We start from the raw sequence: 16,986 nt of genomic DNA, 5'->3' as shown, positions 1-16,986 counted from the left end.
AGCTTGCAAAACGCATTACAATGTTTTGCACCAGCGCGGAAAAAACACAAACATGGAACACAATCGCAGTGAAAACTGACTTGTTTTAGTGTCAAAATCGCACCATTTTCCCTGAACGCATCCGGCCCCAATCCGCAACGCCCGTGTGAAAGGGGCCTAAGGCCCCTTGCAGACGAGCGTGCCGGATGCGTTGCGGGCAGGTTCAGAGAAACCTGTGTGAGTTTGCACGCAATTTGTCTGCGATTGCGTTGCTCAGTTTTTTCCGCACGAGTGAAAAGCGTTTTAATGCGTTTTGCGCGCACGTGATAAAAAAACTGAATGTTGGTACCCAGACCCGAACCCGGACTTCTTCACTGAAGTTCGGGTTTGGTGTTCAGACGATACCGGCTGCACGATCAAGTGGATGGGGTGAGTAATGTTTTTATTTTTAATCCTCAATTGACATTATACTAAGCATTCTGTATTAAGAATGTTATTATTTTCCCTTATAACCATGTTATAAGGGAAAATAATAAAATTAATAGAACCCAAACCCGAACTTCAGTGAAGAAGTTCGGGTCCGAGTACCATATTCAGTTTTTTATCACGCGTGTGCAAAACGCATTGCACTCGCGCGGAAAAAACTGAACATCGGAACGCAATCGCAGTCAAAACTGACTGAAATTGCGTGCCTACTCGCGCGGGTTTCCCGCAATGCACCCTGAACGCATCTGGCCCTCACCCGCGACGCCCGCATGAAAGAGGCCTTAGGGTACGGACACTCATTCAGGTTTTTTGATGCTGTTGTTGAAGCAAAAACCAGAAGTGGATTAAGGGGGGGGGGGGGGGGGGGGGAAAGGATAAGTTGTATCTGTGCTTTAGGGCTCTTTTCTACAAGCGTATGCCGTGCGGGTAATCCTCTGCGTGAATGACAGCCAAGCCCCGCTCCGGACAGCAAAGACACAGAGCAGTAACATGACTGATAACGCTCTTTGCCTCTCTGATCTTTTTACTACAAAATAACAATGAGATAAAGTTGTCACCGTGATTTAGTAGTAAAAAGATCACAGAGAGGCAAAGAGCGTTATCAGTCATGTTACTGCTCCGTGTCTCTGCTGTCCGGAGCGGGGCTTGGCTGTCATTCACGCAGCAGATTACCCGCACGGGATCAACGTGTGTAAAGAGCCCCAATACTGATCCACTCCTGCATTACAATTACTGAACGTGTGGCCGCACCTTTAGGCCTCTGTCACACCAGTGAGTTTTCCATCCGGATGCGATGCGTGTTGCAGATCACCTTTGGCTTATTTCACACTGGCGATATGGAATGAGTCAGGATCTGTTCAGAAAAAAACTGATGGTTTGCAGGCAAGTTTAATCCGTTTTTTTCTGCGATTTCTTTCAGTGTTTCAGTTTTTGCAAAGATGCAGCTTTTGATGTGTTTTTCACATGTGAAGAAAAACTGAAGAATAACTATCTACATCTCCAGCAACTAAAAAACGCCTTGCCTCAGGACGCCTTCAGTTTTTCACGCAAGTCCCAGTCACTCCTATGGAGCCAGATTTGCGTGAAAACTTCACAAAGTAAAACATGCTGCGATTTTTCCTGAATGCAGAGATGATGCGTTAAAAACTCATGTGCACAGACCCATTGAAATGACTGGGTCAGGATTCAGTCCACAACACGCATTGCATCCTGAAGGAAAACTCGCTCGTGTAAAAGAGGCCTTAGGCCTCGTTCACATCACCATTTCTCCTTTCCGTTCTCCGGCTCCGTTGAGGAGCAGGAGAACGGAAAGGACGGATTCTACAGATAACTGAGACCTAACTGAGCGTAACGAAGCCTAAAGACCCCATAGACTATAATGGGGTCCGTTCGGTGTCCGCTCAGAACATGATTTTTGAGCGGAGACGAAAGTTGTGCATGCAGGACTTTAGTCTCCGCTCAAAAATCATGTTCTGAGCAGACACCTGACAGACCCCATTATAGTCTATGGGGTCTTTAGGCTCCATTAGGTCTCAGTTATCTGCAGAATCCGTCCTTTCCGTTCTCCTGCTCCTCAACGGAGCCGGAGAACGGAAAGGAGAAACGGTGATGTGAACGAGGCCTTAGGAGTCTACTCCAGAGATGGGGGCATGAGCTCTCAATTTACTGACAATAAGGCCATGTTCACACAAGGCACATATGCTGGGGATTTTCCACTGCGGAATTTCAGGGGCAGCAATGTGGATGAGAGGGTTTTGTGTGCATATGCTGCAGAAACATGCACGTGGAAATGAACCTGCGGTGTGGATCTCCACCATGAATTTCACCATGCCTTTTTGTCGTCAGGGAAGACGAGCAGTCGCCAGAGGTGAACTTGGCAGCGCCTTACATATATGTGTGCATCTGGATGTAGGGGGAGAAGTAGCTGTCCCAACCAACAGCTAACTACGTGTATGGCCAGCTTTACCTATAATTTTATTTTTTTTTATTTTTTTTATTTTATATATGATCAAAATGGAACTCTTTTTTTGATTGGACTTCCAATCCGTGCCTCTGCTCTACAAAAGATAGATGAAGTCCTCTTCGGTCGTATCTGGCAGATCGTAGACTCATTCAAGACAATGGGTCCGCATCCACAGCACGGAGGGCACATGGCCTGTGCCCGTGTATTGCAGACCCGCGGTTTGTGGTTCGCAATAAGGCCACGGAGGCTTACACTTGTGTGCATGACGCCCAAGTCCTAGAAAAATTTATCACAAAAAATAATCCTCTAATTCTCCTGAGAATATGTAAGCGCTACTGGTTGACTGCTGCAGCCATTACTGTCCAAAACAAAGACCTCCAATAAAAGCAGCTGGATGCGTACGTTTGGGTTAACTTTAGGCCTCATGCACATGACCGTCTGTATTTTCAGGTCTGTAAATCGCAGGGCCATAAAATACAGATACCGGCCGTGTGCATCCCACAATTTCCGTGGGCCCCACTGTCAAAATGCTACTTTTTGTCCACAAAACGGACAAGATTAGGACATGTCCTATTTTTTGTGGGACTCGTGTTTTGCTATCCCACTGACACGAACAAATCCACAAAAAATGCAGATCAAATGCGGTAAAAAATAAGGTCGCAAGCAAATGCGTAAACTGAGGACAAGGATTATTTCTGTAGGTTTGGGAAGCCTCCGTTCTGCATGGGACAGCGGCATTCTGATAGTAGGGCATCTATTTTATTCAGAATACATGATAAATGAGGAACCTTGGTCATTTGTGTGTATATATATATATATATATATATATATATATATAATCTATTTTTTATTTTATTTGATTTTTTTACATTTGTAGAAAGGAAAAAAACTTAGCTGTTAGTCTTGGGAACCGCCTTTTATATTTGGAGTCCTTATTACAATATCAGTAACAAACATATGGTTATTTAGTTACTTCACTTCTTTGTCACCACTGCGGCCTGATCCAGAGAACCATCAGACCTGAAGGGGTTAACACCATGTGTCTTATTTCAGTTAGACTATTTGTTTCTCCTCTGGGAAGGAATAAGGGTGTGCAGGGAAATAACTCAGGAGAAGTTCAGGACTGCATTTTCTCCAAAGCAACTTGACCTTCTAGGACTGATGGAGTTAATGGCCTCAGCCCAGGTCTTGCTGCTTTCTCTGTCTGCTTCCTCCTCTTCCTGCCACCCACATAAGTTGTAAGGACAAGAATCTGTGACTTAGCACAATTGGGTTACATATGCAGGGAGCGTGACTATGATTCAGTCCCCAGTGCAGAGGGCAGGATGGGCACGCAGATAGTGGAGGTGGTGGGCAGCTCCGCTTTCCATGGGAAAACAGATTTAATATATAGAGACATCGGTGCACAAAAATAAAACGAGTAGTTGTCCAAGTATATACATGTACACTGCATGCGGAAGGTCTTCACACCCTTTTACATTTTATGTTGTGGCCTTGTGCGAAAATTAAAAAAATCCAGCTTTCCCAACCATTCTGCACTCAATACCCCATAATGAGAAAATGAAAACAGAATGTTAGAATTCTTCACTAATTTATTGAAAATCTTGCATTGACATAAATATTCAGACCCTATACTCAGGACTTAGTTGAAGCCCCTTTTGGCAGTGATTACAGACTCCAGTCTTCTTGGGTATGATGCCACAAGGTTTGCACACCTGCATTTGGGGATTTTCTGCCATTCTTCTCTGCAAATCCCCTCAAGCTCTGACAGGTTGGATGGGGACCATCAGTGGACAGCCATTTTCAGGTCTCTCCAGAGATGTTTGATTGGGATCAAGTCAGGGCTCTGGACACTGAGTTGTCCCTAAGCCACTCCTGTGTTGTCTGCTTATGGTCATGTCCTTGTTGAAAGGTGAACGTTTGGCCCGGTCTGAGGTCCAGAGCGCTCTGGATCAGGTTGTCATTAAGAATATTTCTATACTTTGCTCCATTCAGCTTTTCTTCAACTCTGACCCATCTCCTGTCCCAGATGCTGAAAAAAAAAATACCCCCACATCAAGATGCTGCCACCTCCATGCTGCACCTGGTTTCTTCCAGACATGATGCTTTTAGGATTGAGGAAAAAAAATTCAATCCTGGCTTCAATGTGTCTTTTACTGAGGAGAGGCTTCTTTCTGACCACTTGGCCATGAAGCCCAGATTTGTAGAGTGCTGCAGTGATGGTTGACCTTCTGGAAGTTTCTCCCATCTGTGCACAGGATCTGTGGATCTCAGTCAGAGTGACCATTGGGTTCTTTGTCACCTCTCTTACCAAGGCTGTTCTAGGCCTCATGCACACAAACGTATTTTCTTTCCGTGCCCTTTCCGGGTTTTTTGCGGACCGTATGCAGAACCATTCATTTCAAGGGGCCCGCAAAAAAAAAACCGGAAAGTACTCAGTGTGCATTCCATTTGCGTATGTCCATATTTCAGTTTTGCAAACAAATAGAACATGTCCTATTAATGTCCGCATTACGGACAAGGATAGTACTGTTCTATCGAGTACAATGGTAGTCTATGGGGTTATTCACATTGATGTTCTTTTTACGGCCAGTGATGGCCGAAATTTTGTCTGTTTTCATGGACAGACAGACCCCATACACTGTCGAGTGATCGTAGCCTTAAGTTTGGTGGGGCGGCCAGCTACTGGTTGTTCCAAACTTCTTCCACTTAAGAATTATGGAGGCCACTGTGCTTTTCAGAACTATTAGCCTTCTACTATGTGCCTCCTAAGGCTACTTTCACACTAGCGTTCGGGGCTCCGCTTGTGAGTTCCGTTTGAAGGCTCTTACAAGCGGCCCCGAACGGATCCGTCCAGCCCCAATGCATTCTGAGTGGATGGGGATCCGCTCAGAATGCATCAGTTTGGCACCGTTTGGCCTCCGCTCCGCTCAGCAGGCGGACACCCGAATGCAGCTTGCAGCGTTTTCGTGTCCGCCTGGCCGTGCGGAGCCAAACGGATCCGTCCAGACTTACAATGCAAGTCAATGGGGACGGATCCGTTTGACGTTGACACAATATGGTGCAATTTCAAACAAATCCGTCCCCCATTGACTTTCAATGTAAAGTCAGGAGTCCCTATTAATATACCATCAGATCGGAGTTTTCTCCAATCCGATGGTATATTTTAACTTGAAGCGTCCCCATCACCATGGGAACGCCTCTATGTTAGAATATACCATCGGATTTGAGTTACATCGTGAAACTCAGATCCGACAGTATATTCTAACACAGAGGCGTTCCCATGGCGATGGGGACGCTTCAAGTTAGAATATACTGAGAACTGTGTACATGACTGCCCCCTGCTGCCTGGCAAATGCTGCCAAGCAGCAGGGGGCAGACCCCCTCCTCCTGTATTTAACTTATTGGTGGCCAGTGCGGGCCCCCCCCTCCATCCCCAGTATTAATTGTAACCAGTGCGGCCCCCCTCCCTCTATATTCATCGGTGGCCAGTGCGGATTCCCAGTATTAAATATGACCAGTGCGGCCTCCCTCTCCCTCCCTCCCCAGTATTAAATATGACCAGTGCGGCCTCCCCCTCCCTCCCTCCCCAGTATTAAATATGACCAGTGCGGCCTCCCCCTCCCTCTATATTCATTGGTGGCCCGGCCAGTGCGGATTCCAAGTACTGTGACCAGTGCGGCCTCCCCTCTTCCCCCCCCCTAATTAAAATCACCCCCCCATCATTGGTGGCAGCGGAGAGTACCGATCGGAGTCCCAGTTTAAATCGCTGGGGCTCCGATCGGTTACCATGGCAGCCAAGACGCTATTGCAGTCTTGGCTGCCATGGTTACTTAGCAACAAATACAAGCATTATACTTACCTGAACAGCTGCGATGTCTGTGTCCGGCCGGGAGCTCCTCCTACTGGTAAGTGAAAGGTCTGTGCGGCGCATTGCCTATAGCACAGACCTTTCACTTACCAGTAGGAGGAGCTCCCGGCCGGACACAGACATCGCAGCTCTTCAGGTAAGTATAATGCTTCTATTTGTTGCTAAGTAACCATGGCAGCCAAGACTGCAATAGCGTCTTGGCTGCCATGGTAACCGATCGGAGCCCCAGCGATTTAAACTGGGACTCCGATCGGTACTCTCCGCTGCCACCAATGATGGGGGGGGGGGGGGGGGGAAGAGGGGAGGCCGCACTGGTCACAATACTTGGAATCCGCACTGGCCGGGCCACCAATGAATATAGAGGGAGGGGGAGGCCGCACTGGTCATATTTAATACTGGGGAGGGAGGGGGAGGCCGCACTGGTCATATTTAATACTGGGGAGGGAGGGGGAGGCCGCACTGGTCATATTTAATACTGGGGAGGGAGGGGGAGGCCGCACTGGTCATATTTAATACTGGGGAGGGAGGGAGGAGGAGGCCGCACTGGTCATATTTAATACTGGGAATCCGCACTGGCCACCGATGAATATAGAGGGAGGGGGGCCGCACTGGTTACCATTAATACTGGGGAGGGAGGGGGGGGGCCCGCACTGGCCACCAATAAGTTAAATACAGGAGGGGGGGGTCTGCCCCCTGCTGCCTGGCAGTCATGTACACAGTTCTCAGTATATTCTAACTTGAAGCGTCCCCATCACCATGGGAACGCTTCTGTGTTTAGAATATACTGTCGGATCTGAGTTTTCCGAAGTGAAAAATCAGATCTGAAATAAACAGTTATGCAAACGGATCCGTTCTGAACGTATGCAAGCGTTTGCATTATAGGAGCGGATCCGTCTGTGCAGACACCAGACGGATCCGCTCCTAACGCAAGTGTGAAAGTAGCCTTAGAGTACTATCTTTGAGCTCTACAGGCAGTTCTTTCCTCCTCATGACTTGGTTTTTGCATTGTCAGCAGTAAGATCCTTTCAAATTATGCCCAATCAACTAAATTTGCCACAGATGAACTCCAACCAAGATGTAGAAACATCTCAAAGATGATCAAGAGAAATGGGAGGCCCCCAGCGCTAAAAAGTGAAAGGGTCAGAAGACTTTCCAGATGCATTGTATATTCCCCTCCACTAGCTGAGCATGGATGACGCACCTGGATGCAGTGATTTGTATAATAGAAAAGGTAGAGATATCCAGCTCCACAATAGTGAAAAATCGTAGCTTTATATGCGGTATTAAAATCTTCAACATACAGGACAAGTTCAGTTACGCGTTTCAGACCACGAACAATTTGCGGCCCTTCCTCATGACACTGTTGTCATGAGGAAGGGCCGCAAATTGTTCATGGTCTGAAACACGTAACTGAACTTGTCCTGTATGTTGAAGATTTTAATACCGCATCCTTTTCTAATATATATATATATATATATATATATGATAAATTCCATGGCACATCCAAAAAAAGTGAGTTTTATTCACCAGAAATACAGCAACATTTCAATCCACTCAGTGGGATCTTTCTCAAGCAATGGTGATAACCTGTATGAGGTGCCCAGGCATTTTGGGGGGCATTATAGGGGTTGGATAACCCCTTTGAGGCTGAAACGTAACATACTCAGGTATCTAGGCCACTTATAAAGAGAACGCATTGTGCTACAAGGGCAACAACAAAAGACGTTAGGCTTCATGCACACGGTCATGCCCGTATTTTCGGTCCACAGATACGTAAAAGATGGATACCTTTTCTATGTGTCTTCCGTAATTTACTCACTGATAGAATAAGCTATTCTTGTCCACAAAACGCATCGCGAATGTGTCTAGCCATGCACCATACATATCACACACACGGCCAGACACGCTTTAGTCCATTGGCCATTTAGGCCATTATGATTGTTCAAACTGCCCATACCATGAAATCAGGCGACGGGTGAAAGATCTGTCTTTGAGCATTCTTTCAAAGAAAGATCTTTCGCTCACAAAATCATTTCGTTTTTTTTTAAATAAAAGATGTTTTATCCGACTATCAGGCGAAAATATTGCACGTGGCCAACTTCTTCTAAAACGACAGCTAAAACGACTGTTCATTGTTAAATTGCAACAGACGAATGTTTGTTTTGGTTGAAATTCTTCATTTTGATCAACTTTAGACTAAGGCCTCATGCACACGACCGTATCTATTTTGCAGTCTGCAAAAGACGGATCCGCTAAACATACGGATGACGTCCGTGTGCACTCCGTATTTTGCAGAACGGAACAGCTGGCCCCTAGTAGAACAGTACTATCCTTGTCCGTAATGCGGACAAAAATAGGACATGATTTTTTTTTTTTTTGCGTAACGGAAATACGGACATACGGAAACAGAATGCACACGGAGTACCTTCCGTTTTTTTTGCGGACCCATTGAAATGAATGGTTCCACATACAGTACGCAAAAAAAAAAACAACGCAACAGACGGAAAGAAAATGTGTGCATGAGCCATAAGCCATTCCATTTCCGGCCAGAGGTGGGAGAACGGAGCCTCTAGGAGCAGGGGCAACACTTTACCAGCGCTGTACATGTATATCTTTGCGATAGGCAAACATGGCGCCCAATCGCACGTGCAGCAGGCTTCATGGACGGCAGGTCTCCGGCGTTTCAAACAGCAGAGACCCGCGGCTAATTAAAGCTTTAGATGCTGCGATCAAGTGAGATCATGGCATCTAAAAGGGTTTTACCGGCTTCCTCTGTGGCCAAGGACGATGCCGGTAATTGGTTTCTATGCGTTCAGCCTCGCTGAAGAGGCTGAGGGCACTGAAGCTGCAATTCTTATTTTGGCCAACATAAGACATTAGCAATAGTCAGTAATAAATGCATTTTAAATATACATGATTGTTCAAAATAAAAAAATGGATTTGGACACTCAAATACGAGCTTCAAAATCATTACAAAAAAGTAAAAAAAAAAAAATAAAATTAAAATATATTTTAAAAAAAATACAAAAGTTTAAATCATCCCCATTTTCCGTATAATAAAAAAATACATACCGTAAATAACAAAAAATATAAACATCATGGATATAACCACGACCGAAAACGGCCGTACTATTAAAATATTAAAATATTTTTCCAATACAGCGAATGGCGTAACCGAAAAAAGGGTCAAAATGGCCAATTTATAATTTTTTTATTGCTTCTCTTACCCAAAAATTTTTTTATAAAATGTGATCAAAAAGTCACACATGCTCTAAAATGGTATCAATAAAAACTACAGATTAAAAAACAATATAATAAACCGCGCTGGCTATCCAGTGTAAATCTACAGGTTTTGTACCTAGAACAGGGTATGTATACTATTAACTTGCCTTACTACCGCTGGCTGTTGAGGATTCCTTACGGAGCTTCCTGGTGCTTGTATTCAGAGGTAGTGGTGACGGCTGTGTCTTCAGGTTTCCTCTTTCAAACGCGCGCGGTCCCGGCCGGTGACTCGTGCACGTGAGGGAAACCCAGGCTGGTGATCAAGGAGGACGCTGCTTCCGTGTGACGTCACACTGAGTAAGGATACTCTTTTAGACCAAAACACCTCTCCAACGCGTTTCGAAATTGCCGAATTTCTTCATCAGGGATGAGTTCTGGTTGATTTCTCGTAGAGTAAATAGGCATCCGTCTCCATGGTCACCAGTTAACCCGTCACTCCCCGCAACACATTATGACTACATGCAGGAATCTACATTTTAACGTCTCTGCTGTTGCAGTCAGTTAGGGGCTTTAAAGGGTAAGGTAATATGATATATTATAGATATGAATGCGATTTCAAACAGTGTAGGTTGTATGAATCCTAGAGTCATCATTATAAATTTGTTTTCAACAGCTATTATACAGTCATGGGTATTAGGAGAAGGCAAATAATTCAATCTCTTGATTAAGTCCCGCTGGTGCAAGGGTGTTCAGATTGAAAATCCACTTTGTTTCGTTTCTGGACATTGTTTTAATAAAGTCTCCTCCTCGTTGGTCAGGCTTAATATGTTCCAGCGCACCAAATGTGGATCCTCTAAAAATTCCTCCATGTTTTTCGGTAAAGTGTCGGGATAGTGGGTGACCGTCAAATTTTTTCTTTATGTTAGCAATATGTTCCTTTATCCTGGTTTGCAAGGTTCTTTTAGTCCTCCCCACATATAATTTTGTGCAGGGGCATTTGATAAAGTAGATCACCCCACTGGTATAACAAGTGAGGTGACCCTCTATCCCAAATGTCCCCTGCGCACCCTCTATGGTGTTTATTGGTTTTGTCTGGCTTGTAATATGGCAGGCTTTGCAGGTTTTGCTCGGAAAAAACCCAGAATTAGGATTATGGGTGGTTGTTTTTATATTTTTCTTTATTGTTTTAACAGACGGGAGCTATTAAATTACCCACGTTTTTAGCCTTCTGAAATACAAAACATGGGTATTTAGATATTTTATCCCCTATTATTTTGTCCTGTTTAAGGATATCCCAGTGACATTTGACAATTCTTTTAAAAACTTTTTCCTTTTCACTATATTGTGTTATAATGGGAATTTTTAGGAGGTCGGTTTCATTCTCTAAATGATCTTTTTGGATATTGTCCTCCCTATTGGTCTTTTTATGTATCAGTGACTTCCTATCAATTAGTGCTATTTCTGACTTTATTTTCTCCAATTCATCAGTCCTATAGCCCTTCTCCTGAAATTTGCTTATTAATACCTTGGCCTCCGTGTCAAATTGCTCCAAAAATGTGCAGTTTCTCCTTAGTCTGATGAATTGACTCCGTGGCACGTTAGTTAGCCAGGTTGGTAGATGGCAACTTTCCAGTGAGATGTAGCTGTTACTATCGGTCGGTTTTAAATAGGTTTCGGTCAGTATTGTATCATTCTGGATAGAAACTACAGATTGTCCTGCAAAAAATAAGCCTCCCACACAGCTCAGTAGATATAACTTTTTTATAACTATAAAACGTTCTAGGGGTCAGAATAATTTAAAATTTATTTTTACACTATTTAGACCTATAGATATGGGGTATCGTTGTGACAAAACCAGTAAAACGGTGGAGGAATTGCTTTTTTTTTTTTTTTCTATTCTACCCCATTTGGAATTTTTGTATCGCTTCCCACTACATTGTATACCATATTTAATGGTGGCACTAGAAAGTACAACTTGTCAAGCAAAAAAAAGGCCCTCATATATATGTGTGAACGGAAATATATAAAAAAAAAAAAAAAAAGTTATGGCTCAAGGAAGATAGGGAAGAAAAACCTCCGGTATCCAAAGGGTTAAAATCTGTGACTTTATATTGATGATTTATCCTCTGAACTACCAGGAACCCCGCTGATCAGCAGGAGAGCTGCGGCCTCTTCCAAGGCCATGTGACGTCACCTGGCTGCAGCTCAGCCCCATTGACTTGTCACGGAATCCATCGCGTAATTAAATGCTGTATAATACAAGAGTTCTGTTCTGATGGCCATACACTAGTATTATGACGGCATGCCTCTAAAGGCTTTCCGTTTGGCATATCGGCATTGAATGACATTAAGGATTCCGTGAGAAGGCAGGTTCACCCAACTCTACTGATGACGTATCCTCAGGATAGGTCATCAACATCAGACTGGCGGGGGTCTGACTCCTGGGACCCCTGCCAATCACCTGATTTGAAGGGGGTTGCGGTTCCTATGTGAGCACTACGTCATCTTCAATGTTTAACTGCACGCCGTCTAGCCATAAGCGGCACATCAATGCTGAAGCCAAGCATTGGCTGCAGCCAAGCATGTGACCATGCGTGGAGGTAAACACTCCGGGAATAGAGGCAGCATGCAGGACTGCAGCGGTGGGAGGCAGGTAAGTAGGCTGCGGACATTACATAAAAAGTCATTATTAAAGGAGAACCCCTTTAAAGGGAATCTGTCACCTGCTTTAACCATTTTTAAGCTGGCACCATCGCTATGTGGACTAAAGTACCTTGTTTCCAGCAGTCTTCTTTTTACTTGATTTCGTTTTGTAGTTTTGATATAAAAGCTCTTTTTCTGATATGCCAATTAGGGTCCAAGGAGCCCAGAGGGGCGTTCTTTTCCCTCTCCGGAGCCCAGTGACGCCCCCCTGCAGTGCCCAGCCCGCCTTAATTTGAATTCCAAGAATGCCTCCTGATCATCAGATAACCTCCCACAGCCCGGCAAATGGTTCCGCCCCCTCCCCACGTCATATTCTACCTTAAAGAAATGCCCGTCCTTCTTCCTGTCTGCGGCCAGAAAACTCGTGCAGGCGCAGTACTGCCAGCGGCCTGCGCCTGTGCGATCATCAACCTCCTGAGGGCAACAGCCTCAAAAGTCTCACTGGGCATGCGCCGAGCCCAGTGATGTGACCTGAGCGCTGCTGCCCTCAGGACGTTGATGATCGCGCAGGCCGCAGACGGTACTGCGCCTGCGCGAGTTTTCGGGCCGCAGACAGGAAGAAGGACGGGCATTTCTATAAGGTAGACTATGACGTGGGGAGGGGGCGGAACCATTTGCCGGGCTGTGGGAGGTTATCTGATGATCAGGAGGCATTCTTGGAATTCAAATTAAGGCGGGCTGGGCACTGCAGGGGGGCGTCACTGGGCTCCGGAGAGGGAAAAAAACGCCCCTCTGGGCTCCTTGGACCCTAATTAGCATATCAGAAAAAGCGCTTTTATATCAAAACTACAAAACAAAATCAAGTAAAAAGAAGACTGCTGGAAACAAGGTACTTTAGTCCACATAGTGATGGTGCCAGCTTAAAAATGGTTAAAGCAGGTGACAGATTCCCTTTAAGCCCACCCTTGTCTTAGCCCCACCCTTCAGTCAGCCACTAGCACACGATGGCAGAGATCAGCAGGAGATTTAGGGTACGGCTACACAGCAACATGTGTTGCAGAAAAGTTGCGCAACACACAAAGGTATCGCTACATGGAGATATATATATATATATATATATATCCACTTAAAGGGGTTATCCCATGACTAATGCAAAAAAATAATAACCAGAAATCATGTAGTAGACGACAGTCTCTTTCTAACAAAGCTAGAACCAGCCCTGTACCTCACATGGATCCAGAGATCTCCTCATTCATTGCTCTGCTAGATTTATATCAAGCTCAGGGGAGTGTCTTTTCTGCTGCGGCTCAGGGGGCGTGTCTCAGCTCTCCCTATCACAGCTCAGGAGGCTCTCCCTATCCCAGCTCTCCCCATCACAGCTCAGGAGGCGTGTCTCAGCTCTCCCCATCACAGCTCAGGAGGCGTGTCTCAGCTCTCCCCATCACAGCTCAGGAGGCGTGTCTCAGCTCTCCCCATCACAGCTCAGGAGGCGTGTCTCAGCTCTCCCCATCACAGCTCAGGAGGCGTGTCTCAGCTCTCCCCATCACAGCTCAGGAGGCGTGTCTCAGCTCTCCCCATCACAGCTCAGGAGGCGTGTCTCAGCTCTCCCCATCACAGCTCAGGAGGCGTGTCTCAGCTCTCCCCATCACAGCTCAGGAGGCGTGTCTCAGCTCTCCCCATCACAGCTCAGGAGGCGTGTCTCAGCTCTCCCCATCACAGCTCAGGAGGCGTGTCTCAGCTCTCCCCATCACAGCTCAGGAGGCGTGTCTCAGCTCTCCCCATCACAGCTCAGGAGGCGTGTCTCAGCTCTCCCCATCACAGCTCAGGAGGCGTGTCTCAGCTCTCCCCATCACAGCTCAGGAGGCGTGTCTCAGCTCTCCCCATCACAGCTCAGGAGGCGTGTCTCAGCTCTCCCCATCACAGCTCAGGAGGCTCTCCCTATCCCAGCTCTCCCCATCACAGCTCAGGAGGCGTGTCTCAGCTCTCCCCATCACAGCTCAGGAGGCGTGTCTCAGCTCTCCCTATCACAGCTCAGGAGGCGTGTCTCAGCTCTCCCCATCACAGCTCAGGAGGCGTGTCTCAGCTCTCCCCATCACAGCTCAGGAGGAGGCAGTTGAAGGCTGGAACTGAGCATGTGCGGCCATCTCAGTGAGCCGGACAAAGAAATAATCATAAAAATTTTTAAAAAATGCTATACAGACATTTTATTGAATAACTTTCTGCCTATACAAAATTTTTAATTACATGCATTTACAAAAGTATTGAGATCCAGGTGCTGGTTTTACCAGACACAATAGTGCAGCATGCTGTGCCACCGTATCTGGCCTACCAGAACTGCAATGAAGGCTCCAGGTATGAACAGAGCCTAACCCTGATATGAAGAAGGAAAGTGGAGGAGGATGGACACTGGGTAAAAAGTCATTGGGAAAAGGGTGATCAATCACATGACATCTTAACTGGGTAACCTACTGGAAACAGAGAATGGGTGGGCAGTAAACATCATGGGGGCCTGCTGCAAAGGCATCCATGAAGTGGTGGAAATAGGACAAGAAAACTGGCATGCCTCATTGTGAGCAGAAAAAGTAGCGTCCAGGCCTCACCTACAAGAGAAGGAGCTGGGACCACATCTGTCAGTATAGGGCGACATTTAACGGAACATGGCGCTCACCAATAAACAGAAAGGTACCAATTCCTACAAGTGACAGTAGTGAGTATGACCCCCCCCTTATTGACTCTTCCTGGATCAGGACACAGGCTGGAAAAGTCAATGGCACATACCAATGTAGGAAAAGCGGGGGTGACAAAGTTCATATGAGTAATCCTATGGGGGCTTCATAGGAGCAAGCATGTAGGGGGCGCCCTGCAGCATACCCATGTAAGGTGCAGGTAGAAGGCACAGAGGGGGGCATTAGCAGGTGCCCCACCACACCACACTCACCGCGGCCTTTCTGGGCTGCTCTTCATCCCCGGGCTTGCTGTAGACGGAGGGCAGAGGCGCAGGCACTGCGCCGGGCACATGAGGGAGTCTGGATGCGACGCTGCAGTACGGGTCCGTTATCCTCCATAATACGAGGCACGACACAGGCCGGAAAGGCCTCGGCCAAACCCTGGAGAGGCGGGCACACGCTGGAAGCGGCCTTCATCGAGGCCCCGCTGCTCCCCCTCACCGAGCAGCCCGTGCCCGAGGTATCAGCTCCCCAGCGCTGCCTGCAGCTGCCCACACACCGCCCGCTCCAAGTTTCCTAGCAACGGCAGCCGGCCTGTGAAATTGAAGCGGAGCGACACCTAGCGTGCGGAGGCGGCACTGCGCGGTGGATCAGTGTGCCATAGGACGGGATCTAGCGCTGTGTCAAGTCACAGGTCACCGAGCAGTTGTGGGGAAATAAATGACGCCAAAATGCTGTTTTTTGCGGTCTTTCTGTAAAGAGAAGTGACTTGACCATAGTGTCAAAACAGACCCTGTGTGGCATGGGCTCTGCCCATGTGCATGCTGTTTATGGACCCATTCACTTTGGTCCACAACGGTCCGCGCTGCAAAAAATAGGACGTGTTCTGCACATCTCCCAACTATTGGGACGTTCAAAGAGGACACTTTTGGTCCATTGTGTAAAAGATCCAATTTTCCTGCATATCTATACACTCCAATAATTAATTTTCTTACCAAATAGGTCCTCCTACCCATAACAGTGTCATCCACAGATCCCCCTCCCCATAACAGTGCCATCCACAGATCCCCCTCCCCATAACAGTGCCATCCACAGATCCCCCTCCCCATAACAGTGCCATCCACAGATCCCCCTCCCCATAACAGTGCCATCCACAGATCCCCCTCCACATAACAGTGCCATCCACAGATCCCCCTCCACATAACAGTGCCATCCACAGATCCCCCTCCACATAACAGTGCCATCCACAGATCCCCCTCTACATAACAGTGCCATCCACAGATCCCCCTCCACATAACAGTGCCATCCACAGATCCCCCTCCACATAACAGTGCCATCCACAGATCCCCCTCCACATAACAGTGCCATCCACAGATCCCCCTCCACATAACAGTGCCATCCACAGATCCCCCTCCACATAACAGTGCCATCCACAGATCCCCCTCCACATAACAGTGCCATCCACAGATCCCCCTCCCCATAACAGTGCCATCCACAGATCCCCCTCCACATAACAGTGCCATCCACAGATCCCCCTCCCCATAACCGTGACATCCACAGATCCCCCTCCCCATAACCGTGACATCCACAGATCCCCCTCCACATAACAGAGCCATCCACAGATCCCCCTCCACATAACAGTGCCATCCACAGATCTCCCTCCCCATAACCGTGACATCCACAGATCCCCCTCCCCATAACAGTGCCATCCACAGATCTCTCTCCCCATAACAGTGCCATCCACAGATCCCCTCCACAGTCATTTTTGTGTTTTTTCCTGATTAATCGATGAAATAATCGACAACTAATCGATTATTCAAATAATCGTTAGCTGCAGCCCTAGTTTGATCAGTGATTTTCATCAGTGTTTATAAGCCAAAACCAGGTGCGGGCAAGGGCATGACTACCAGGGTGGGAGGCAGCTGCTATGGGGCCCGAAAAATAAGGGGCCTATTTCTCCACAGACATAAGGTATAGTTAGTGATTACTATGGATGTTGGATGGGGCATTGCTTTTTGTGTTATTTCTTTGCTGTGAATTCACAGGATTATCCCTGTACTGTGAAATCATGTGTACGTTATATGTTCTGCCTATGCTATATCACTGTGTGCATTATCCCTGTACTGTGACATCACCAGTTATCTCACTATAATGAA

The 16,986-nt window shown here is 46.7% G+C and overlaps 1 protein-coding gene across 1 annotated transcript in view; it reads right to left on the bottom strand.

Moving 5' to 3' along the window:
* The window catches only part of ZC3H12B (zinc finger CCCH-type containing 12B), a 101,985-nt gene extending 86,614 nt beyond the window's left edge, over nt 1-15,371 (bottom strand). Inside the window, exon 1 of the mRNA XM_040406475.1 lies at nt 15,103-15,371. The gene's annotated coding sequence lies outside the window, so the exon portion shown is untranslated. The remainder of the gene's footprint in view (nt 1-15,102) is intronic.
* Nucleotides 15,372-16,986: the final 1,615 nt, after the last annotated feature.

Source organism: Bufo bufo, chromosome 8 (assembly GCF_905171765.1).
Source record: "Bufo bufo chromosome 8, aBufBuf1.1, whole genome shotgun sequence".
NCBI classification, from domain to species: Eukaryota; Metazoa; Chordata; class Amphibia; order Anura; family Bufonidae; genus Bufo; species Bufo bufo.
Note: the sequence above shows the minus strand (reverse complement) of the source record. Positions and strands in the feature narration are given on the sequence as shown.